This window comes from Pinus tabuliformis, chromosome 6, assembly GCF_031772625.1.
Source record: "Pinus tabuliformis cultivar Carrire ecotype Pingquan chromosome 6, CPIR1, whole genome shotgun sequence".
NCBI classification, from domain to species: domain Eukaryota; kingdom Viridiplantae; phylum Streptophyta; class Pinopsida; order Pinales; family Pinaceae; genus Pinus; species Pinus tabuliformis.
This window is the reverse complement of record NC_142292.1, coordinates 1,974,377,555-1,974,402,226: the sequence shown is the minus strand read 5'-3', so window position 1 is coordinate 1,974,402,226 and position 24,672 is coordinate 1,974,377,555. Positions and strand designations below refer to the sequence as shown.

Here is a 24,672-nt window from a genome sequence, read left to right as displayed (position 1 = left end):
GGAAAACTAGCAACAAATTCCCACTTTGGAGTTTTGGTGGGGGACAAGTAGCAAAAAGAAAGGCAATTTCACTTGGTCCAATGGACAAGATTTTTCAAAAGGAGAAACAGGAAGAGTTTGATCTCATCATTGCCTTTTTTTTTTCTATCAAAACTTCATATCCTTTAATGTTGCACGCTCACCTCTATTTATTGAGATGTGTCGAGCTCTAACTCAAGTGGCTCCATCAAGGTATGTGCCTCCTGGGTTAGAGAAGCTTGGAACCACATTGTTGACAAAGGCAAAAAAAGAGGTGGAAAAATGCTTGAGCCTATTAAAGCATTATGGCCAACATTTGGGGTTAGCATTGTTTTTTATGGATGGACAGATCCAGCATGACACCCACTCATCAACTTCATGGTGTCTGAGAGGTGTAGGATTGATCTAAAGATCATCTGATTCCGACATGTACAAATAAAGATATGAATTTATTTATATTATGGACAAATTATCAAGGTCGGCCAACAAACAAAACATACATTCAAACTCCCGGCTCATCCTCAACGTTGCATATAAAAGGAGGAGAACTCAAGTCATTTTATCATCATCTCATCTCATCATCTCTCTCTCTCCTCACTTGATTGGGTACGCTAATCTGGGCAACAATCTATCACACATGCAAAGGAAGAAGGACACTTCCTATTTGGTTGTTTGACTGCGTTGACCGAATTTCAGAAGGCTGTCATTTGGGTTGTGTTGACCTCTCTTTGACTGCGCTTTGGGTGAGGCATCTTCTCCTTGGAAGGTCACAGATTTGGGCACAAAAACTGAGGTGATCTGATCTCTGGTTTGACCCGCGTTGACTGCCCCAGTTGCTAGTCACAATTTGACTTTCAATGACCAGTTTTAGACTAGAGTTTTTTGGACTGTTTTGGACTATTTGGGTTTGCTGTTGGACACTGAAGTTGATTGGGTTTGACCAAGCTGCTTAGAGGAAGAATTCTGCCCTGTTTGACCAATGTTGACTTTTCTGGTTAGGGCCTTACTACTATTGTCATAAATGATCAGATTTGTAAAATTGTACTCTCTCTATTGAACTATTGAAGAATTTAAGAATAATTGATCAAGGGTTTCCACAAATTGGGGTTTGTCCTTGGCTGGTGCCACATATTGTGTCCTCTTGTCTTGGCTTGTCTTCTACTATTTATGTTCATGCTTTATCTGCATTTTACTATCACGTTGATGTGATTGCTAAATTGGATATTGATATTGGGCTAATAAAGAAATTGAAGTAAATTGCTTTTAAGCATAGAACATACCAAAAATTAACATGGTATCAGAGTTGAGGTGAAGACAAAGCCCAAGCAAGAGTGAAAGAGCAATCACCAAAGGCAGTTGGACAAGGACAAAACGCTCAATGGGTACCTCATCCCACTTCCTGGCTAAAGACAAGCTCCGTGAAAAGTATGACTATCATGGATGGAAGATGTCTCTTGATTTGACATTGGAAGATGTCTCTTGATTTGACTGGCTGCTACAAAGAACAAGTACAAGAAGGCTGAAGTCAAAGCGAAGGAGATTATCAGAGATTCCATTGACAAGCATTTGGTGGCCTACATCTCTGATTTAAACACCTCCAAGGAAATCTACGACAAGATGGTCAACATGTTCAAGGTTAGTGATGCAAATCAAATTTTATTTCTCAAAAATAAATTGAAGGATATTAAGAAGGGCAAAGATGAGGATATTCAATCCTACTTCTTAAGGATCATTGTGATCAAGAATGATCTTCTATCGATTGGAGAGCTAATTCCTAACAGGGAACTTACTATCACTACCCTCGGAGGACTCCCTCCCGAGTGGTATATATTTAGAACCACTATTCTAAATAAAGATCGAATTCTAGGGTTTGAAGAATTAATGTCGAGATGCATTCAAGAAGAAACAAGAATGGTGGAGCAAGAAATGCCTTCTAATAGAGGCAACCCCACTGCTTTCTTTGCTCATTCCAAAAGGAGAAATAATGCAGGGTCCAAATCTCATTTCAATGGAAAGCCTGGATCTAAGGGTGGAAGGAAGGGTAGGTGATTTGTTTGCAATAAGTTTGGCCACTATGCAAGGGAGTGTCCGAATAGAAGGGACACATCACATGATGATGATCACAATGATTCTAGGGGCAACTTCAACAACAATCAAAGGAATGGCAAGTTCAATGGCAAAGGAAAAGGAATGTAGAACATCAAGGAAATGGTCAACCCTCCAAGAAAGCAAGGAACTCCAAGTATGAAGAATGAAATGTTGTTAACAATAAGCAAAAGGAATACTATCTCATATCGGCCCTCTCCGCTACCTCTCCTCTAGACACTTTGGGGAATTGGCTAATTGATAGTGGTGCCTCAAGGCACTTCACTGGGTACAAGGAAGCTCTCTCTAATCTGATACATGTTTAAGAAAAGGAATTTTAAAGATGCTTTTACTCTTGGGTTCTGGGTTGACACTTTGTATCAAGTTGGAGGAAGTCCATTGGGAGCCATGTCTTGCGACACATCTCTATACTCTGAACTATGGCACCAGAGGTTTGTCCATCTTCATTATAAGTCTCTTCCCAATTTGAGACAGATGGTGACAGGTATGCCTGAGTTCGAAGCAGAACATGAAGGTATATATTCAGGATGTGCCGAAGGAAAACTTACAAGGGGACCATTCCCCTCAAGTAATAGCAAGACCACCGATATATTGTAGTTGATCCACTCCGACATATTTGGTATGATGCCTGTAAACTCTTTGGGAGGATACTTATATTATCTCACCTTTATGGATGACTATTCTCACAAGACTTGGATCTACTTCTTGAAAAAGAAGGACGAAGTGTTCACCTGGTTTCGTCACTTCAAAGCCATGATCGAAAATCAATCTGAGAAGAGAATCAAGATATTGAGGACTGATAATGGGACTGAGTATGAATCAAATGAATTCCATGACTATTGCAGAGAAGCTCGCATTAAGAGGGAGACCACAACACCATACATTCCCGAGCAGAATGGTGTGGCCGAAAGGAAGAATCCCATTATTGTGGACGCTGTTCGTGCCATGCTTCATGATTAAGGGCTTCCGAAGTTTCTATGGGCCGAAGCAGCGAATACCGCCATGTATGTTCAAAACTGATGCCCTCATCAAGCACTGGGCTCCAAGACTCCCGAAGAAATGTTCACTGGTAAGAAACCCGATGTCTCTCATTTTAGAATTTTTGGGAGCCTCGTATTTTTTCATGTGTTGAAAGAGAAAAGAAGCAAATTGGGTGCATCTGGGAAGAAAAGAATCTTTGTGGGCTATAGCGAAAATTTAAGGGCTATAGAATTTATGTGGTTGGTCAAAAGGAAGTTGAGATAAGTCATGATGTCACCTTTGATGAAGATATGGCTTGAAGCAAGCACCCCAGGCTTGGTATGAGAGGATTGATAGCTATCTGATGAAGCTGAGATTCACTAGAAGTGAAGCCGATCCGAACCTTTACTTTAAGGTTGAAGATGATAAACCTCTCATACTGGTACTTTATGTGGATGGCCTCTTTCTGACAGGTGCATACACTCTCATTCACAAATGTAAGAGGGAGTTGGTTTCCAAATTTGAGATGAAGGACCTAGGACTGATGCACTACTTCCTAGGGTTGGAGGTCTGGCAAAGGCCAGGATAAATTTTCCTATCTCAAGGAAAATATGTTGTGAAGATATTGGAAAGATTTGGGATGGTGGACTGCAAGCTAGTGACTACCTCGATGGAACTTAACTTCAAGAAGTTATGTGGTAGTACTTCTGGACTTGAATTGGGAAATGCTTTTGAGTATTGTCAACTCATAGGAGCACTGATGTTCTTGGTGAACTCCCATCCGGACATATGCTTTGCAGTTAGCACGTTGAGCCAATACATGGTTGAGCCTCATCATATACATTGGATTGGTGCCAAGAATCTTTTGAGATATCTTCGGGGCACAATCACTCATGGATTGAGATACACTGCCGGAGATGTGAGGCTACATGGTTATTTTGATGTTGATTGGGTCGGCAGTCTGGTGGATTGCTAGAGCACTTCTGGGTGCTGTTTTTCTTTGGGTTCTGCTTCAATATCCTGGATGAGCGGGAAGCAAAAATTAGTTGCCTTGAGCACCGGTGAGACGGAATATAGAGCTGCTAGTATGGCCTCCTATGAAGCTGTCTGGTTGAGGAAGCTCTTCAGTGAGCTGTTTGGACATGTGCTGGCTACCACCGAGATTTGTGACAACCAGAGTGGGATCTGATTACCAGAGAATCTCGTGTTTCATGATCACTCCAAGCACATAGATATCGGGTCCCACTTTATCCAAGATATGGTACAACAAGGAGCGATAAGGCTTCACATTGGGACTGATGAGCAGGTCGCTGACATTCTGACAAAGCCCCTGGGAAAGGTCAAATTTTTGACTTTCTGAGAACGATTAGGAGTCGTGGAGAGACCCTCTTATGAGGGTCCTGTATGATATGGACATTGAGCCTGGGGAGCTTCAGGGGGCTTGGGTTACTTCTTGGAGCGATGAGCAACTATTGGATGAGTGGTTTAGCCTTCCCCTAGTGGTTTGCTGTGTACAGGGTGAGTGGTTTAGCCTTCCCCTGTGATACCCCATGGCGACACGTAGGCAGGATGAGTGGTTCGTCCTTCTCCTGTTGAGACATCCTACCCATGCAGTCTAAGACTCATGGGAAGTACCTCTAATCTGGCCAATGAGGATAGGGACCATAGTACTATTAATGGATGCATCGTGTACTACCGTACTCTATGCTAGGATGACCTATATTGATCTGGGATCAATTGGAGTTGACTTAGGGTTAGTAAGAGTGGTATGAGACACTCTTTTATTTGGGACTGACTTTGGGTCAGTAGAGAATGGTATGATATCACCTCTCTTTGATTGTGCTTTGGGTGAGGCATCTTCTGCTTGGCAGGCTGTAGATTTGGGCACAGAAACCGAGGTGATTTGACCTTTGGTTTGACCAATGTTGACTACTCTAGTTGCTGGTCACAGTTTGACTTCCGTTTTGACCAGTTTTAGGCTGGACTGTTTTGGATTGTTTGGGTTTGTTGTTGGAGGCCAAAGTTGATTGGGTTTGACCAAGCTGCTTAGAGGAAGAAGTATTCCCTATTTGACCAGTGTTGACTTTTCTAGTTAGGGCTTTACTGTTGCTATCATAAATTATTAGATTTGTAAAATTGTACCATCTCTCTCTCTATTGAACTATTGAAGAATATAAGAAGAATTAATCAAGGGTTTCCCTACATTGGGGTTTGTCCCTGGCTGGTGCCACATCTTGTATCCTCTTGTCTTGGCTTGTCTTCTACTGTTTATGTTTATGTTCTATCTGAATTTTACTATCATGCTGATGTGATTGCTAAACTGGATATTGATATTGGGCTAATAAAGAAATTGAAGTAAATTGCTCTTAAGCATAAAACATACCAAAAATTAACGATATGATTAGAGACAAGGGGCTAAGAAGCCCTTTTCTTGGTGGGCAAATCATGGGGCAACAAGCCCATCTCTACAACAGTTAGCCATGAGCCTCCTCTCTCAGGAGACTTCATCCTCTTGTTGCGAGAGGAATTGGAGAACATATGGGAATTTGTACAGTTTCAAGAAGAGCAGGCTTGAGCAATCTAGGGCAGAGACAATGGTGTATGTGCACACCAACCTTCGTCTTATTTACAGGCATAGGGATGAGTGGTTGAAGGGAAATACAAAGATGTGGGATGTCTTTCCTAATGATATGGGTATGGACAATAGTGTTGAGTTGGCATTGGCCAATTTGGATCTCAATGATCCAGTGCTAGAGTCTATCACATTTGATGATGGTGATACTATAGAGGGGTCATCCTCCACACCAACAGATGCAGGGATGACTTTGGATACAGGGGAGGAGGATGCAACAGAGGAGAGCAGTGGTGACCATGATGATGAGGACAATGATACTGATTTTGATGATGACTATGAGGATTGATGACTCATGAGTCATGAGCTACCTACTACCTTGAGGCTTGTATACTTGTAGTTGTTTTGTATCTGCTATTTCTATTTGCCATTGGCATTGCACTACCTATGTAGCACATTTTGATTTTGATGACTTACTGAGAGAACTACAATATCTTTATCTTACTATCTTGTCTTTCTCCTATTGGATCATTGATGAATTGAATATGTATTATGATTTATCATTTATGTCACAATTGTATTTGTATGCATAATGTTACTTTGTAAAACTTACATCTAGATGAAGATCTATGTTTGAAATCATTGAATTTGTATCAGGATTGAGAATTTGTGTAAGAAATATCTAATTGTTAATATATATATATATATATATATATATATATATATATCCGAACTTGTCCTGTTCTGGGTAGCCAACATGTATGTATCCGACACTTGAATCCTCGTATCTGTTGAATTCAGAATCCTTATGTCAAGTGACTTAAGCAGCCTCTTGGTTCTATAGGACCCCGAAGTCAATTGCATTGATTTCTATTAAGGCTTAATACATGGATACTAGCTTAGCAACCTAGGAGGCCATTTGGCTTCAGAAACTTCTTGTTGGACTTTTCGATTGGGAAATGGAGCCAACTATCCTTCACTGTGACAATCAGAGTTGCATCAAGCTCTTAGAAAATACAATGTTTCATGACAAGTTGAAGCACATTTAGAATGGGTACCACTTCATTGGAGATTGTGCAGAAGGGGGCAATGAAGCTGTAATACATCCCTACAAACGAGCAATAGCAAACATCTTGACCAAGGCCTTGATGAAGGGAAAAATTGTATTCTTCAAGGGTAAATTGGGTATTGTGCAAAACACGTTCCTCACTATGAGGAAATGTTGAATGTGTAGCTTGGAAGGCGGTTTTGCATAGGTCATGCGCCATGACATGCAACCAACCACCTCAAGTAGCTCCTACAATGATTATTTAATTAAAGTCAATACTTTAGACAATAGTTTAATTTAATTATTTGACTCGCTGGCCACCTTTTTAGAAAAGGTATATGGGTCAATGACATATTAAGTTGTAGATCTTGATCTCAACGAATGAGATGAAATCTAAACTATCCATCTCTTTGGAGATTGGTGTCAACACTTTATGAAGAGAGTTCAAGTTGTTGAGGAGATCATTCAATTGGCATGCTTGGGCATTTAGATTCTCAGCTATATATGTTCTTTATGCATAATTACTTGACATAAGTAAAAGGGAAATTGCTTAGTGATTTGACATCTAAGTGAAGAATCTAAGGGATTGATTTTACTGCTATGATTCTATCATAGTGTTGTTGTATTGTTGTTATTACTACTGTAAAAGAGTATTTTCAAATATGGTTATTGAGTGTTATGTTTGTTGGTCAATAATTGTCATCGATGAAATATATCTCTCTTGATGGACATTGACTTGATGACATATGATGTCATCGCTGGAAGTCACCAAGAATCACATGGAAAACTTGGATTCATGACGAGGACTGTCTGCACAAAAATTCATGCACAATCAACAAAACAATTAAATCTGGACACCTTGAAGGCATCCTCTCAAAATGAACTATAGACCATCTGAAAGAGGATTGTTTCCCCTCTCCAACAAGCCCTCAAATGCCTCCAAACTCTTGGTGGTTAGAGAGAAATCGATGTTTTAAAGACAAAATATAATTATTTATTTATGGAACCGACATGTACTTAGTCTCTCATGTCGGCCTACCTATAGGAATCATGTCCCTTCGCATTAGCACCAAAATCACTATATATATTGGTGCTCGAACATCTCTTTTCTCGTCAAGTATTCGGTGAAAAATAGAGAGGAAGATAACTACATCTCACAACTCGTGAACTTGAAGGAAAAAAGGCTTATAACTGAAGAAGAAAAAGACTACGAATACATGTTTTGGGTTATATCGGATGGTTGACAACTCCAGGCAACAGATTAATCTTATTCACTATAAACATACCTTAGACCCACAGTAAAATGTCTCCGACCTGTATTCTCGTGCTCAGATTATTCTTGGACTCATATTCTACTGCCCAGATTACCCTTGGACCTGTTGACACAGTGCAATCTTCTTAGAAATGGTGACTCGGACTCGGGGTTTCCTTGTTGATCTCGAACCTGGTGTATTGTTGAGCCTCAAATCATCTTTAGACTGAGCCTCAAATCATTTTCGATGGCTCACTATGACTGTGCTCAACCGATTGTAATGTACTCCATCATTGTGGATTATCTCTGTGACTCAGACTTGAAGACTAACCTCAGACCTGGTGCATTGCAGTGACTCGGGTCATCTTCGGACTATGTCTCCAAATCCCGATCGGGCAACTCTTTCTACATGGATTGGTGATTACATATTACTAACATAAATCAAATTTTTGGGTGAGATAAAGAACAATGATTTGGATTATTATTTTAGTAAATTTATACCTTGGCACTAGGACTGTGGCTTGGGCATGTAACATTTGGACTTCATAATCATTAGTAGTAAGGTTGTCTTTCAGTGTTCAGATTAAGTAAACGACCAGATTGTAGTGTCTTATGAACAATGACAAAGTGGTTTTGAAGAACCCTCCTTTGGATAGTGGGATTGATAAAGTGAAGCCCAGTAAAGAAAACACAATGAATCAAAGTGATCTTGGAATCGAAGTCAACATTGTAAAGCGAAGTGATCGAACAATGAAGTCAACATAAGCAATTTTGGAATTGTTTGTACAGTGAGGAATTATGTCAACGACATCCAAGTAAGTACTACTCACTTTCTCTATTAAAAGATAAAAGAATTGGTGTCCTAGGGGTTGGTGCCCCTAAACACAAGGTTGGAGACTTCAAAAGAATAGGTTCAAAGCCCTAGGGGTCAGAGCATCATTAAAAAGTCCAAGTTGGTGCTTGGCTACAGGTTGGTACCTGGAACTTTGAAGGGTTGGTGCCCTCAACTATTATTGTACTCAATTATTTGAAAAGAGGATTAAAGTCCTCCCTTAATAAAGTTATTATTTATTTCATTTATGACTATAATTGTAAAGAATCTAATTGGTAAAAAGAACAATTGTAAAGAAATATTGATTCACCCCCCTCTCAGTATTTCCAACAATTGGTATCAGAGCCAGCTTCTTCATTATCAACCTAACAGCGAGAAGAAGGATTCAGAGTCATAATGAAGAATCAGGAAATGACATGAAAGATTCCCTTGTTTGCTGGTACAAACTTTGGTTTGGAAGAAGAGGATGTCCTACTATTTAATATCTCCTGGACCTGAAGTATGGCAATCTGTTTTGGATGAGTACAAAACTCCTCCCACTCTTCCAACTGATCAAGATGGAAAGAAAGCTTACATCGCAAATTCCAAAGCTTTAAATTCCATAACGAGTGGAATTACTGACTCTGAATTCACAAAAGTCATGGGCTATGATTCTGCAATACAAATGTGGGACAAACTCATTGATTTATATGACGGGAACTCCAAAGTTAAGAAGGCAAAGCTCCAAACTCATAGAAGACAATTTGAGGGTCGTAAAATGGATGATGAAGAAGACATTACATCATTCTTTCTTCGAGTAGTTAAAGTCATCAACTCACTTAAACGGTTAGAAGAATATATTGAAGAAAGCACAATTGTTCAAAAAGCCTTGAGATCTCTTCTAGATAGATTTGACTCCAAGGCAAGTGCCATAGAAGAAATGAAGGATTTGGATACTTTAAAAATGGATGAACTTCATGGAATTATCATTGCTTATAAAATGAGAAAAGGGATCCCAAATTCCAAGGAAGCAACATTCAAAGCTTCAAAATAAAAAAAGAAGGAGAAGAATTGGAATACCAACAATGATGATTCCGATACTGAATCTAAACTTACACAGTTTGTATGAAAGCTAAGAAAAGGATCCAAGATAAAAGGTAAGTATCCTCTTATTTGTTTTAAATGTGGAAAGATAAGTCACTATACTGCAAAATGTCCTCATAAATATGATAGTGATGATGAGGAGGAATATAAAAAGGGGATGTTCAAAAAGAAAGGTTTTAACAAGAACTTCTTCTCCAAACAAGACGATTCTGATGAAGATGAATTTGCGGTCACCGAGAAGAAATCAACTAAAAATATCACTTTTCACAAAAGAAATGATGATGAGTCAGATGATAAAAATGACTATGTTGGAAGAAGAGAAGTAATATTCATGGCATTTACAAATGATGATGACTCCGAACAAGAAGGCGAAAATGTGGATGAGTTATTAATGAGTGCCATTGAAGAAAATGAGAAATTACGAAAGAAGATTGTTTCTATCAAAGTAGAAAGGGAGGGAGCAAAAAGGAGGGAAGATTTCTTGAACAATAAACTAAAAGAGAAAGAAGAGATTTGAGAAAAACGTGAAACTAAAATTGTTTTGCTAAGAAAAGAATTGGATCAAGTTAAAAGGAGTTGGAAAAGCTCTCAAACATTTGATAACATCCTTAATGCTTAAAGACCTCAATATGAAAAATCTGGGATTGGCTTCAAAGGAGAATCATCAAGTACAAAGGAGAAAGTTAATAAGGAAATCCAAAGAAGCTATGCTGACATTATTTCCAGTCATCCAAAAGAAGAGAAGTCCTCTCATCAAGAACAAAAGTTCACTTTTATCAATCCAAGGAATGAAGGAAGGAAAACTCCAAGGAAGAATTCTACCTCAAGTCAAGGTTATTATAACAATTACCAAACAATCTTTATTGGTTATTGTTTTTATCATAAAAACTTTTGTCATCAAGCCAAGCATTGCAAGGCTCATAAAGATATGCTTCAAGAAATAAGAATCAACAAAGCAAGCCACTTGGCCTCAAAGAACAAGGAAAAATCAAGACTTACAACTCTTTTGATCCTTTGGCTAAGTATAATCCAAGTTGCTCATTATGTAATGATTATGGTCATGATGAAAAAAATTGTCCATTAAAAAAGGAAGCTCTACAAAAGGATGAACCCACTATCAATAAATGTGGCCTAGCCCTATGTGCTCATAGTGATGAAAATCAATGGTTCATAGACAGTGGATGTTCAAGACACATGTCAGGTGACCGAAAGAAATTTACCTCCTTAATCAAGAAAGATGGAAATGTGTCTTTTGGAAGTGGATCAGCCAAGATAGTTGGAAAGGAATTGTTGCTCTCATCAATGGAAAAGGAAAAGCCCAAAATGTATTGTTGGTGGAAGGACTCAAACACAATCTTTTGAGTGTGAGCCAACTTTGTGATCAAGGACACAAGGTTGTCTATAGTAAGAAAGATTGTGAGATAAGGAGCTCCTCCTCACGTGAACATATAGCTAAAGGAATAAGAACACCATATAATGTATACATTTTGAACAAAATTCAAGAAGATAAATGTTATGTAAGTCGAGCATATTGAAGTTGGCTATGGCACAAATGATTGGGACATATAAGCTTTGATAACTTGATCAATATCAACAAAACAAATGCAGTAAGGGACATTCTAAAAATTATCAAGCCGGATCAAGTTGTCTGTGGACCATGTCAACATGGAAAACGAACAAGAATCATTTTCAAGACTAAGGAGTTCTCTACATCAAAACATTTGGAGATCATACATGCATATTTATGTGGACCAACTAGAACTGCAATTCTACAAGGCAAAATGAATATTTCTTTATTTGTTGATGACTATACTAGAATGATGTGGGTATACTTTATAAAATTCAAATCCGAAGCTTTTGAATGTTTCAAAATTTTTAAATCTTTAGAAGAAAATGAGAAAGATTCAAAGATTAAATGCCTTAGAACAGATAGAGGAGGAGAATTTACTTCAAAAGAGTTGATGAATTGTGTAAAGTACATGGAATCAAGAGAGAGCTCTATGTTGCTATAACTCCCAAACAAAATGGAGTAGTAGAAAGAAGAAACCGAATTATACAAGAGATGGCAAGAACAATTCTACTAGCCGCTGATTTGTAGCCCAAGTTTTGGAAAGAAGCAGTCGGGACAATAGTTTATACCTTTAATCGAACTCAACTAAGACCAAATAATAACAAGACATCATACAAACTATGGAAAGGGAGACATGCTTCGGTAAGTACTTTAGAATCTTTGGAAGCAAATGTTTTATGAAGATCCATGATGACTCACCAGGAAAATTTGATTCTCAAGTCGATGAAGGAATACTTCTTGGATATTCTACAAGAAGCAGAGCTTACAAATGCTACAATAATTGACTATGAAAAGTAGTAGAAAGAATTCATGTAAAAATTGATGAAGCTCTTCCAGAAAAAAGAAATTAAAGTCCATGAAGAAGATTCTATCCTTGAAGAATTCGAAGAAGAAGAGTCAGCAAAAGAGGAAAATGATCAAGAAAATAAAAAAGAACCATCTCAAACTCCTTCAAAAGTGAAATTCCTCCAAAAACATCATCTGGGAAAAACAGATTATTGCAATGTAGATGAGGGAATACAAACCCAAAGAAGGATGACAAGTACACCAAGGAAAGATGATGTCGCTCTCTTATATGATAGAGCCAAACACTTTTAATCAAGCAAGGATCCTCATTGGGTGGAAGCCATGGAAGAAGAAATGTCTCAAATCAAGAAGAATAAAACATGAGAGCTGGTACCTCGTCCAAAAGATAAAAATATAATTGGAACCAAGTGGGTGTTCAAAAACAAAATGAATGAAGATGGACAAATCATCATAAATAAGGCAAGGCTTGTTTGTAAAGGTTATTCACAAATTGAAGGAATCGACTTTGAAGAAACCTTTGCACCAGTAGCTCGTATGGAAGCTATAAGGATGTTTTTGGCATTTGCTTGCTCAAAAGGATTCAAGGTCTATCAAATGGATGTAAAATCAACATTTCTGAATGGGGAACTCAAGGAAGAAGTCTACATGGAGCAACCAAAAGGGTTTGATCTTGCAAAAGGAAAAGACTTTGTATGCAAGTTGAAAAAAGCACTACTTGGGTTGAAACAAACTCCTAGAGCATGGTATGCAAGATTAGATCACTATCTACAACAAGAGGCTTCAAAAAGGGGGTCGCATGAAGATGGACAAGGATAAATTACTAGTCGCTCTTGTATATGTTGATGATCTGATTCTTGCTAGCAATGATGATGAGATGAGCCATGAGTTTGCTCAAAATATGTCAAAAGAATTCGAAATGTCAATGGTTGGTGAGTTATCTTACCTCCTTGGACTACAAGTATCTCAAACCACAGTAGACATGTTCATATCTCAAGAAAAATATCTTAAAGACATGATTAAAAGATATGGGATGGAAAAATGTACACCTATGAGCACACCAATGACCACAGACTGCAAATTGAGCAAAGATGATGAATCCCCCTCGGTAGATGCAACTCTTTACAGGTCAATAATTGGAGCTCTCCTATACTTAACTGCTACAAGACATGACATTATGCAAGCAATAGGAATGCTGGGAAGATTTCAATTAGATCCTAAGCAATCCCATTTGTTGGTTGTGAAAAGAATTCCCAGATACTTGAAAGGAACTCCTAACTTTGGTCTTTGGTGTCCTAAAAGCACAACTCTTACAGTGACAACTTATACCGATGTTGATTGGGCTGGAAGCGTGGATGATCGAAAAAGTATCAGCAGAAATTCATTCTTCATGGGAGATTGTCTAGTATCTTGGCTCAACAAAAAGCAATCATCTATATCTCTTTCAACAGTGGAAGCTGAATATATAGTAGCTGCAGATTTTTGTACACATATACTATGGATGAAGCTTTGAAGGATGTCAACATAGAAACTAAACAACCAATCACCATATATTGTGAAAACACTAGTGCCATCAGTCTCTCAAAGAATCTAGTCATGCACTCAAAGACCAAACATATTCCAATCAAATATCACTTTCTTCATGAACAGGTTGCTGAAAAAAACATCAAGTTAGAGTACATCAATACAAAAGAACAAATTGCAAATATCTTCACCAAGCCTCTTCCACGAGAAGCATTTGAACACCTTCGCCAGAATATGGGGGTCATTTCTCTTGCACCACATTAAATAATCATCTTCACAAGAGTAGGGCAACATGTCAAGGGGAGCAGCATGACAAAGAAATCAATTTGATAGGGGGAGTACTTGGCCACCCCATTTGCCATTGATGTCAAAAGGGGAGAGGATGTCCAGATATTTCCATCAATGACAAAGTGGGAGATTGTTGGTCAATAATTGTCATTAATGAAATATAATTCTCTTGATGGACATTGATTTGATGACATATGATGTCATGGTTGGAAGACACCAAGGATCACATGGAAAACTTGGAGTCATGATGAGGATTGTGTAGGAATTTACAGGGTAACTTCCTCAGATAGAACACCAAAGGACACCGCTCACAAGCAAATCACAGATCAATACACCAGTATTCTTGATGTGGTTAAAACCCTCAAAGAGGGAAACAGTCCACGGCCTGAGCCAACGCGGCCACTTCAGGAAATTTATTAATAAAGGAAAGAAAATTTACATAAGCTTCTCTCATGAACGGTCACCTTACAAATGACCCTCCATGCTTTTTAAATAGAGATATGGACCAATCGGGTGTTAAGCCACGGATCAAGTGTCTGTAATACCAAGGAGAGACTGAACTGCCGGATCACTTCATGTCTAGAACATATCGTGACGGTTGGATTGTAAGTTACAAAAGTACATAGTAAAGAAACACATTTTACCTAACTCTACACAAGACCAAGTTATACTTAACTATTTCCTATGTGTTGGAATATCCTAACATCCCTCCTTAAGAACAACTTGGGATAGGATTGAAGGATTTACAAATATGACACAATAGGAGAAGGAAGTAGACATTAGAGCCTATCCCCCCTTAGTGACAACTTCCTGAACTCCAACCATAAATCGAAGTTTAGTAAACTTCACCTCTATGAGAGCCTTTGTAAAGATGTCTGCAACTTGATCATTGGTTGAACAATATTGCACTTCAAGAACATGGTCATGAATGAGCTTTCTAATGAAGTGCATGTGTAGCTCAATGTGTTTGTTGCGCTGATGTTGGAGTGGCACTTTGATTATCACACCAAAGTGAAGTCGGATGCTGTTGCTGAAAGCCAAACTCTGACAAAGCCACAGGGCTTCCTTACTAGCTTCTACGATGCTACGATACTCTGGTTTTGCTAAAGAAAGAGAAATGGCACTTTGTTTCTTGCAATCCCATGTAATAGGTCCATAACCAAGAGTGAAGACATAACCTGTAGTAGACTTCCGATCATCAGGGTCACTAGCCCAATCAGAATAAGGGAAACTAACCAATAACTGAACTGTACCTCGAACATAACGAAGTATTCTTTTAGCTACCTTCCAATGACTTTCATGTGGGTTTTGCATAAATTGAGCAATAAGGCCAACAACAAAGGAAAGGTCAAGACGAGTATGGGTCAAATGCAAAAGTTTTCCTACAAGCTGACAATATAAGGTAGCATCAACTTCAGGGGAAGTACAAGTGACTGAAAGTTTGGCTCTAGACTGAAAGGGAGAAGGGGATGGTTTACAGTCTTCCATGTGAAAGTGGCGTAGAAGATCACAGGAATACTTGGACTGGGAAAGGGAAATACCTTCCTTGGATTGCAAGACTTGAAGACAAAGAAAATAATGCAAGTGTCCTAAGTCTATCAGTTCAAACTGCTTTTTAAGGCTGGACTTCACATGGTTTATAAGGTTGGGATCACTACCAGTAAGGTTTATAAGGTTGGTTTTCCCCTATATGTGTTAGAACCTTCACGCATCACACTTTACTCTCCGTGGGATCACACACTTGCTCTCACCCAAATTTATCAGACTTACCTATGCGCGCTACCGCGGTCAAGGCATTACGCTACCACCCATTGCTGGGACTCCTACTCCAAACAATTAGAGGTCTAGATGGGACTTCTTATCGGGGAGATTCCTTGAATGCTGGTGGGTCTAGCACCGTCAACAAGCACCTAGAGTGCATGAAAGCTTTAGTCCATCTTAGTCCCACTCGAATAGATTGTCATGGTGAGGAATCTAGTCCATGGCACTATGAGTGCCTAAATTGTTCAAGGACATGGATAGATTGCCTTGGTTAGGTATCTAGTCTGTGGCATCGCGGTGCCTAAACTCTTCATGGTTCATGTGTTTTGAGATCTTCCTTGTACTTGTATATGTCATTATGAATACCTCCCTAATTAATAGGGAGTGTTGAAGAATGTAACTAGGTTCGGTCTTCATAATTGTATTTGAGTCATAATGAAATGTATTTATCAAAAGAAAGAAAAGGAAATTAATATTATTATTATTATTATTATGACTTATTAAAGCATGGATTCATGCTTGGGTCATCATGTTTTAGGTCAAAGTACCCATTGAAGATTTTTAGAATTTATATTGAGTCATTGTCCATTTTATGAGACCCTTCTTGGGTTTTTGAATCATGTAAAAATAATTATTTATGAGTTAAATAAGTCATTTTTCACCTCCACACCATGTCGGGCCTCACTTGTTCAAGTCAACCTACATGAAGGTAATTCGAACTCCAGAAGAGGCTATATATACAATGCAATTTGATTCATTTGGAGCACTCACTCACAAGTTCAATATACAAGCAGAAGTAGCTGCAATGTACGGAATTTCAAAAGGAGAAGGAGGATTACAAGATCGAAGTTTTGGGTCATCTCTTTCTCTCACACGTGTGAATTTACTGGGCTACTACTGGAAGATCAAAATTTCTGCTGCTAGGTTGAAGCCGCTACTGCATCAAGGTCGAATTTGATGCTAGGTTGAAGCTGCTACTGCATCAAGGTCGAAGTTGCTGCTAGGTTGAAGCTGCTACTGCATCAAGGTCGAAGTTGCTGCTGCATCAAGGTTGAAGTCGTTACTACTACTAGATTGAAGTGTTGCTGCTACTACTAATGTTGTTCTAGGTCGAAGATATTGCTAGCAGGTTATCATCTATAGAAGAAGGGAAGGATTGACTTGGTGATTGGAGGAAGTTTGAGTCTAGATTAAAGAGTCTTGGATTATCTCATGAAACTATTGATGGAAGAGTTGACTCGATTTTCCCCTAAAGAGGGGTTTTTCCCTAGATGTCCGCTTACATCTGGTGTCCTTGATCTTCGTGTTATGGTTTTGGTAATTGCTTAATGAACTAAATTAAAAGAAGAACACAAGAAAGTTAATAAGACCATAAGAAAATCACAAGTAATTATCAACATAAGAAAATCTTTCTGCCTTTCTGAGTGCGAAACTGTAGCAGCACTGTAGCAAGCTTTACTAAACTGAGCACACAAATTATGGGACCACTTAACTGGAGGCTAAGCAAAGCAAGCACAATGCAACAATAGAAAGACTTGATATTAGAACTTACTTTTGATCAAATTCGAAGACTATTGAACAACAGATCTGAAGTGGGTTACTTCTCCTCAACCGAACATGCTCGCGCAACTATGACCTCTCTCCACGGGTCTTCAAACGCCTTCGCCTTATAGTTCCAAGTTCTTTTGGATGACAGAAACTGTCCTCAGACAGGCGGCCCAGTAGGCTTCGATATTAATTCAAAGATCAAAATTACAAAGCTTGAAAGATTATAATACAAGATCAAGATCAAGAAGCACTCCATCCAACCTCTGGGCTTCTATCCATTGATCTCTTCTTTTATAACCTCTAAAGGAATCTAAACCTATCTAAGACATGAAATGAAAAGGAAATAATTGAGGGTCATGTTGGCATTTTCTTTAGCCGACGGTGTCTACTCAACCTTTCTGGTACAATAATTCTACCAATATCCTTTCGGACTTCGGTCAGAATCATAATCATCATCATCATCAGACACTTGTCTTTCAAAGGTTTTTCGTTCAAGCATCTTGAGGTAGTCGTCCTCCATCATCTTTGAGTATTATTTATCCCAATTGATATCATGCGGGTCCTGTGCATTTGCATATATGTCCTGAAAAGTAGATTCCTCAACTTTGCCTTTTCATTTGGCATCTGCTGATACTGTTTCATTGTCATTTAGAGATCTTTTGATGTTTGTCCTCAGTTTGAATTTATTTTTATTTTGTGGAGGTTCTGTTGTTGTGGGGTAAAAATCACTTCTTGCTTTTCCCACTTGTCTAGGAAAGGTACTGGGCTGATATCAATATCTAGAAAAGAATCTTTAAAGACTTTTCTGAACATGGGAGAAGGCTGAACTGCCAACTCAATACCATCTAGAAGCTCCCACTTAAATATCTGAAACATGTTAGTGGAAGTTTCAATTGCATGTTGGACCCATAATCTACAGTTTTCGTTGATGTATGCTTTTGATTGCCATCCCATTTCAAAAATCATTGAAGTACAGATTTTGTTTGACAACAGTAAACTAATAATATGAACTACATTATTATTCCAGTTTGCTGAAACAATGTTGATTGTGATTAACGCTGTTTGATTAACCATGAATCTTAAAACTTTTGGTTCACCTTGTAGTTCATCCAATTGCTATAAAACCTGTCGCTTCTCGGTTAACTTTAGCATCCCAAATTCTTTGAACCAAAGAGCCAGCTGTTTAATTCTTTCAATATTATTACTGGTCTTAATTTCTCCTGTTATCTCATGACAGAAAACCTGTGTAAAAGGATTTGGAGAAATATATTCTCAAAAATTTAGACTTTGGTAATCCCAAGGAGATGAGAAAGTCCTTAGATATTGCAGAGTTCTCTGGACGCACTGCGATGTCCTAGTAGATGGCCTTTTCCTGCAAAATCCTCCCTTAATCTCCCAATCGTAAAAATTTTCAAAAATTTCATATTGGGGGAAGGTGTCATTGGGGGCATATTTTTCATCATATCTTTGTAAAAAAGATGTTTCAAGTTCCTCAAAAATATTAGGAATTTTTAATGACAAAAGATATTTTTCTAAGTCTGCTTTGATTGGAATAGCTTCTAAATCCAACATTTGAGTTCCTGTATATATGCTTAGAGCAAAGTCTATTCCTCCAATCAACTGATAATAATTCAATGCTTTGAGGATCCAAACCATATTTTCAGTGAATTGAGAAGACCATAGATTTCATAAACTTTTGAAATAAATCTTTACCTTCATGTTGGGCAAAGGATATACCTTTACCAAATCAACGTCTAGGCCTAAAGATATGCCAACATTTTTAGATTGTCATGCTTGGCATCTTCGAATCCACTGGTTCCTCCTCAAATGCAAACCCACAACTTTCTTGATTTCTTCTGTCAAATGATTTGCATGGCTTTCCACAATTATGAATCTGTCTACAAATGTGCTGAAATTATCATCTGAGGGTCCCTTTCCTGGTATTATAAAGAAATTCCCTGATGATATAACAAAAGCTTTATTCATATCTCTAGTTAAAGAATCTGCTAAAAAATTAGAATTGCCTGGTATCCATTCAACATCAAAATCGAATTGTTGAAACTAAATCTGCCATGAGAGCAACCTTCCTCTAGCAAGCTGTCTTGAAATTTTGGCAGACAAGAAATACTTGAAGTTCATAGAATCAGTCATTATAAGAAACTTTACTGGTGCCAGATATAGTTCAAATTTCTGTATCCCATTAAAAATTGCTAATGTTTCTTTTTCAACAATAAAATAATTCTTTTGACTAGGAGAGAATTCACCTGAGGCATATGCACAAAGTTTTTCTTCTTCAGTTCCTTCTTCATTCTCCCTTTTCTCAAAAAGGACTGCTGCCCAAAAACTATCAGAAGCATCAGTTTGTAAGATCAGAATGATGTCACCTAGTGGTTGTAACTTTGGAAGTTGCTAACATTCTGATTTAAGCTCTTTCACTGCTGCAGTGGCTTTGGCTGACCATACTTCTCTGAGATGTTTTCTGATCAGGGTTGTTTTCTCTTACAACCTTGGAATCTATTTGTGAACATAATTTAAGACACCTAAAAATCTTTGAATTGTTTTAGTGTCTTTTAGTTCATCTGGAAACTGAGACAGTTTAGTAGAAAATGGGGCTGCATTTGAATTCGGCCATTCACTACATTGATCCCCAAAAAGTCTATACTGTCTTGAAACAAGACCATTTTGTTTTCTGAAAGGACTATACCATGATTTTGAACTTCATTTAGAAAAATCTCTAAATGCTTGAGATGTGTTTCAAGATCTGGACTATGTACAAGAATATCATCTATATATGTTACAATAAAATCATATTTTCCAAAAATAAAATCCATTCTTCTTTGGAAGAATGCAGGGGCGTTTTTGAGGCCAAAAGGTACCACCTTCCATTGGTAAAAACCTGCAGGGCATATGAAGGCAATTTTATGCCTATCTTCCTCTTGGATATGAATTTGATAGTATCCAGACTTCATGTCAAACTTGCTGAATACTTTACTGTTTTGAATCTTTTGCATAATAGTTTCTGGTCTCGGCAAAGGAATGAAAACCCTGAGTGATAACATTCAGAGGTTTGTAGTTAATTACCATTCTGGGCTTACCTTTGACTATTTCTGAATGGTTTCTAACTAGAAACACTGAACAAGAGTAATGTGCATGGAATTAGTTTTCCTTTGACTCCATTGTCATGTAGAGTCACTATTTCTTGCTTTGGGCTTTCTACTGTCCAGAATTGTTGAGGGTTGTTTGAGCAGCTTTCTAATAATCTATCATGCATAGAAATCTGCTCAGCGGACCAATTTTGGTCAATGCATGCCTTTTGTTTGTTCTTTAACTCCATTCCTTTTTCATATAATTGTAAAACTTCTTGCCAATTATTGGAGTCCTTAAGAGGTTTTCTTGCCCCGACTTTCTTTTGACTATTTTCTTTTCGTGCCTCAGAATTTGCCATGGATAATCTAGGCACAACAATAACCTTCTTTTTAAAATTGATTATCAGCTTATCTTCGCTGATAGTCACTGGGAGCACAGAGTTAATAAAATACATTCCAAGCATTAAACTGGCAGATGGATCAAAATGCTGAATAACAGAGATTTTTACAATATTCCCCCTAACTTTAAAAGAGATATTATCAACATAATGTGTTAATTGAACAGATCCGCCAATTGTTTCAGACACTAGAATATTTTGGAGTGGCTTCCAAAGAGATTTAAACAAAGATGGATGGGCCAGACTATTGGATCCTCTAGTGTCTATGAATGCGTCAACATTTATCCATTCATTTCTGACTTGTACTTGTACTGGAATATAAATGAGACTATTTGTTTTAATGATCTTTTTTAATAGAGCTTGCTCTTCAACTCTATTTTCGGGAATTTTGAAACTTGTAGAAGCAGCAGTATTCTTTTGATAAGGACAAAAAGAATTTAATGCGGGCAATGTTGTGATCGGCTGCTTACCTGTTTGTTGCAATCTTTCAAAAGCTGACTCATCATCGGAAATATCTATGAAGAGCAACAATCTGAGAAAGCCGAAAAGACAGAGAGGAGGAGAAGAAGACAGAAGAAAAAAGCCAAGGAAATTCCAAAATTTAGAATAGACATAAGCACTCCCATTTTTTGGGATAAAGAAGAAGAGGAAGAAGACACAGAAGAAGACCTCACTGCCACTAGTGCAAAAGAGTCAACTTCGAAAACTTCTGGTAAGTTGACTAGAGTAAAAAAAGAAGCATATAAAACAGAAAAACAATTTGCTTCAAAGAAAGAGATTATGACTCTTGATCAAGCAGCTTCTAAATTTCCTTCTTTAATATTACCTTCTATAAATAACCAAAATAAAGCTCATGTATTGAAAGAAGTCTCAAAATACCCACGTGTAGAAGAAGATTTATATGCTGCAAATTCCAGTGGATATATTCTAGATCTAGATAATTCATCCAATCCCGAAGAATCAATCCACATATGGACTAGTGCTCTGTATCAGATGCAGGTCACCACAAAACTAGATAATGTTTCTATCATGGTCCTAGCCGAAAAAAGAATGACAAGCATTGTATATGATTGGTGGATGGGACCATCCGATGAAGAAAGAAGAACAGTCATGGAAGCAGGACTAGCCACTTTAGAACTTTTGTTGAAAACACAATTTGTTCCAGAGCTAGTAGATGAGAAAGTCCTTAGATATTGCAGAGTTCTCTGGACGCACTAGGATGTCCTAGTAGATGGCCTTTTCCTGCAAAATCCTCCCTTAATCTCCCAATCGGCAAAATTTTCATATTGGGGGAAGTTGTCATTGGGGGCATAGAACTGAAATAAACAAAGAGATAAGTAACTAAAACTACAAATAAAGACTGTATACCTCCAAATCTTAAAAATGACATAGCTAGGGCTACCAGAAATCTTTTCGCGTGAAACAAAAGGTGTTCCTCACTAGAGCGGATGCTCCTAACACAATAGAGCAGTCCACTCGGCTCGAAAGCGGTCAAAAATAGTAGATCTAGGAAATGACAATCGGATGCTATCTTTTCCTTGATCCCCGATTCTGTCTCTCCTACTTGTTCACATAACATAGTAGAAGAAATTATTGACTTTGTTAAGAAATCAAGATGCTTTTATATAATGTTTGATTTCTCTTACTTGATAATTACTTGTGAATGTTTGTTAGTTTCTTATGAAATTTATATTCTCTTCATCAAGCAATTACCAAAACATGAAGATCACAAAAAGAAAAGAACACAAGAATTAGGCTCCAAGCCAAGGCAAAAACCCCACAAAGGGGAAAACCCAAGAAAATCCTCTTTTTATAGAATCAGATCAAAGTGAGATATCCAAGACCCAAGACCAAGACCAAGACTTCCACAAATATTCCAAGTCAGCCCTCAAGTCAGCCCTCCTTCAAGTCTCCTCAACAAGTCAAAGTCAACAATAGTCAAATTTCCCTGAAATATGGTCAAATCTCTAAAAAACTCGGACCTGCAATGATGGCCAAATTTTAGCCCTGTAACAGCCTTAAAATTTTTAGAAAATCTCACATGTGTGAGCAGAAACTAGGGAAAAAACTCAGATTTCTCTCTCCTTTGACTTTGCTCTCTCTCTCCTTTGGCTTTTGCTGATTTTCTTCTTCTTCTTGCATATAAATCGATGCAATAGATTGGTGAGTGAAAGAGATCGAACTGCCTCGTATTTATACATGTCCAGGAGGTCGAATAGCTGCCTCTTTATGCAGACTTGTCCAGGGAGGGCCGACTCGGTGTGTGGATGACATTTTGACTCTTTTGACTCAAGATAAAATTATTTTTCCTTTTCTTACAAGAAGTCCAAATGGGACTTTGACTAAAATACATTTCTTTGACTCAATATATTTTCTTTTCTCAATTGACCCTATAAGCATGAAGAAGATTGTTTGGCTAGAAATAAAATAATAATAATGAATATAAAAATGCATCAATGGTACATTTGAATTACATTATGAAGACTGACACTAGTTACATTTTCAACAGACTTTACCTATCCCTGGGCATATTTTGATGGTGCCTCTCTTTTTGAAGGAGATTGTGGGGGAGAGGTTGTTCTTCATATATCACACAGCAATTCTTTCATGATGAAAAGTGGTTTGGGGCAAGGCACAAATAATTTTGAAGAGCTTATGAGTTTGAAGTTTGCCATTGAAAAAGGAATTTGCCGCATTCAGATCTTTGGGGACTCAAAGATAGTTATTAATTGGTTCAACAACCCAACAAGATGTTACACACACACAGTCAAATCCTAGAGGAAATCTATCTATTAAAACAATCATTTGATGAAATCTCTGTTTGTCATATTTGCAGGGAAAAAAATGGGGCTGCTGATGCTTTGTCTAAGGAGGGTGCTTCGCAGGTTATGGGCACATAGCACATCAACATCAAGGAGCACATCAATGATCAGGAGCATGGATTCTATCACTGGCCCTTCATAGAGGGCACTCAGGTAGAGCAATGACAGTCCTTATCTATAGTTTTTGTAAAAAAAATCGCAGGCTATATATGCTAAATGTTCAGCACAGATTACACTGTTATATGACAGAACTGTTATTACATTTTCTCACTCTGTATTTATTTTGGAACACTTTTGTGGATGTATATTTGGGACAGTAGTTCAGACTCCAAACACTGACAGGTATTTTTTGGTGAAGCCATATGTAGCTGGTTTTCTTGAGTGCTATTTGGCACACTCAGAATGTAATTTTCATAACTTTCTGAAGTTTATATATATATATATATATAATCGTGCTGTTATAAAGATGATCAATATATCATATATGAAGTTCATTCCTAAACCACGATGGGAAAAAGGAGATGAGTGGGCTGCTGCCACCCATTTTTTAATAAAAAACTTTTAATCAGAAATAAGTACATTTTTTAAATATCAGAATCAAAATGTTGGTATCACTTTTGATGTGAGTAAGCTGTCTATATAAAAATGCCCTAAAATCTGTGATGTGAGTACGCTGTATGCATATAAATGCCCTAAAATCTCCTAAATTCAGTGATGTGAAAGCTGTATGTTATATGTTATTACTGAATGCCGTTCAAAGTTTAAAATTCAAGCTATTAAAATATAACAATAACAAACTACTCACAAATTACAAAATATGAAAATAAACATTTTGATTGAAACTAATAATGTAATAAAGTTGTGTTCATAACAGTTGTATGAATGTTTATCAAAATTCCTATCCTGATTTGAAGCACCAAAATGTCATGGATTTTAACCATTTTCAAGAGCCTGCCAACATAATATTACTAGATTACTAATAATGGTGAATTGTTAAATT

At 37.7% G+C, this 24,672-nt stretch overlaps 1 protein-coding gene and 1 long non-coding RNA gene across 2 annotated transcripts in view; one reads left to right on the top strand and one right to left on the bottom strand.

Annotated features, from left to right (window-relative positions):
• Nucleotides 1-24,140, top strand: part of LOC149267121 (uncharacterized) — a 62,216-nt gene extending 38,076 nt beyond the window's left edge. The window contains exon 2 of the long non-coding RNA XR_016260524.1: nt 23,687-24,140. This is a non-coding gene — a long non-coding RNA (uncharacterized LOC149267121). The remainder of the gene's footprint in view (nt 1-23,686) is intronic.
• LOC149267120 (F-box only protein 6-like) overlaps nt 1-24,672 on the bottom strand; it is a 272,518-nt gene that overhangs the window by 246,502 nt on the left and 1,344 nt on the right. The window lies entirely within an intron of this gene.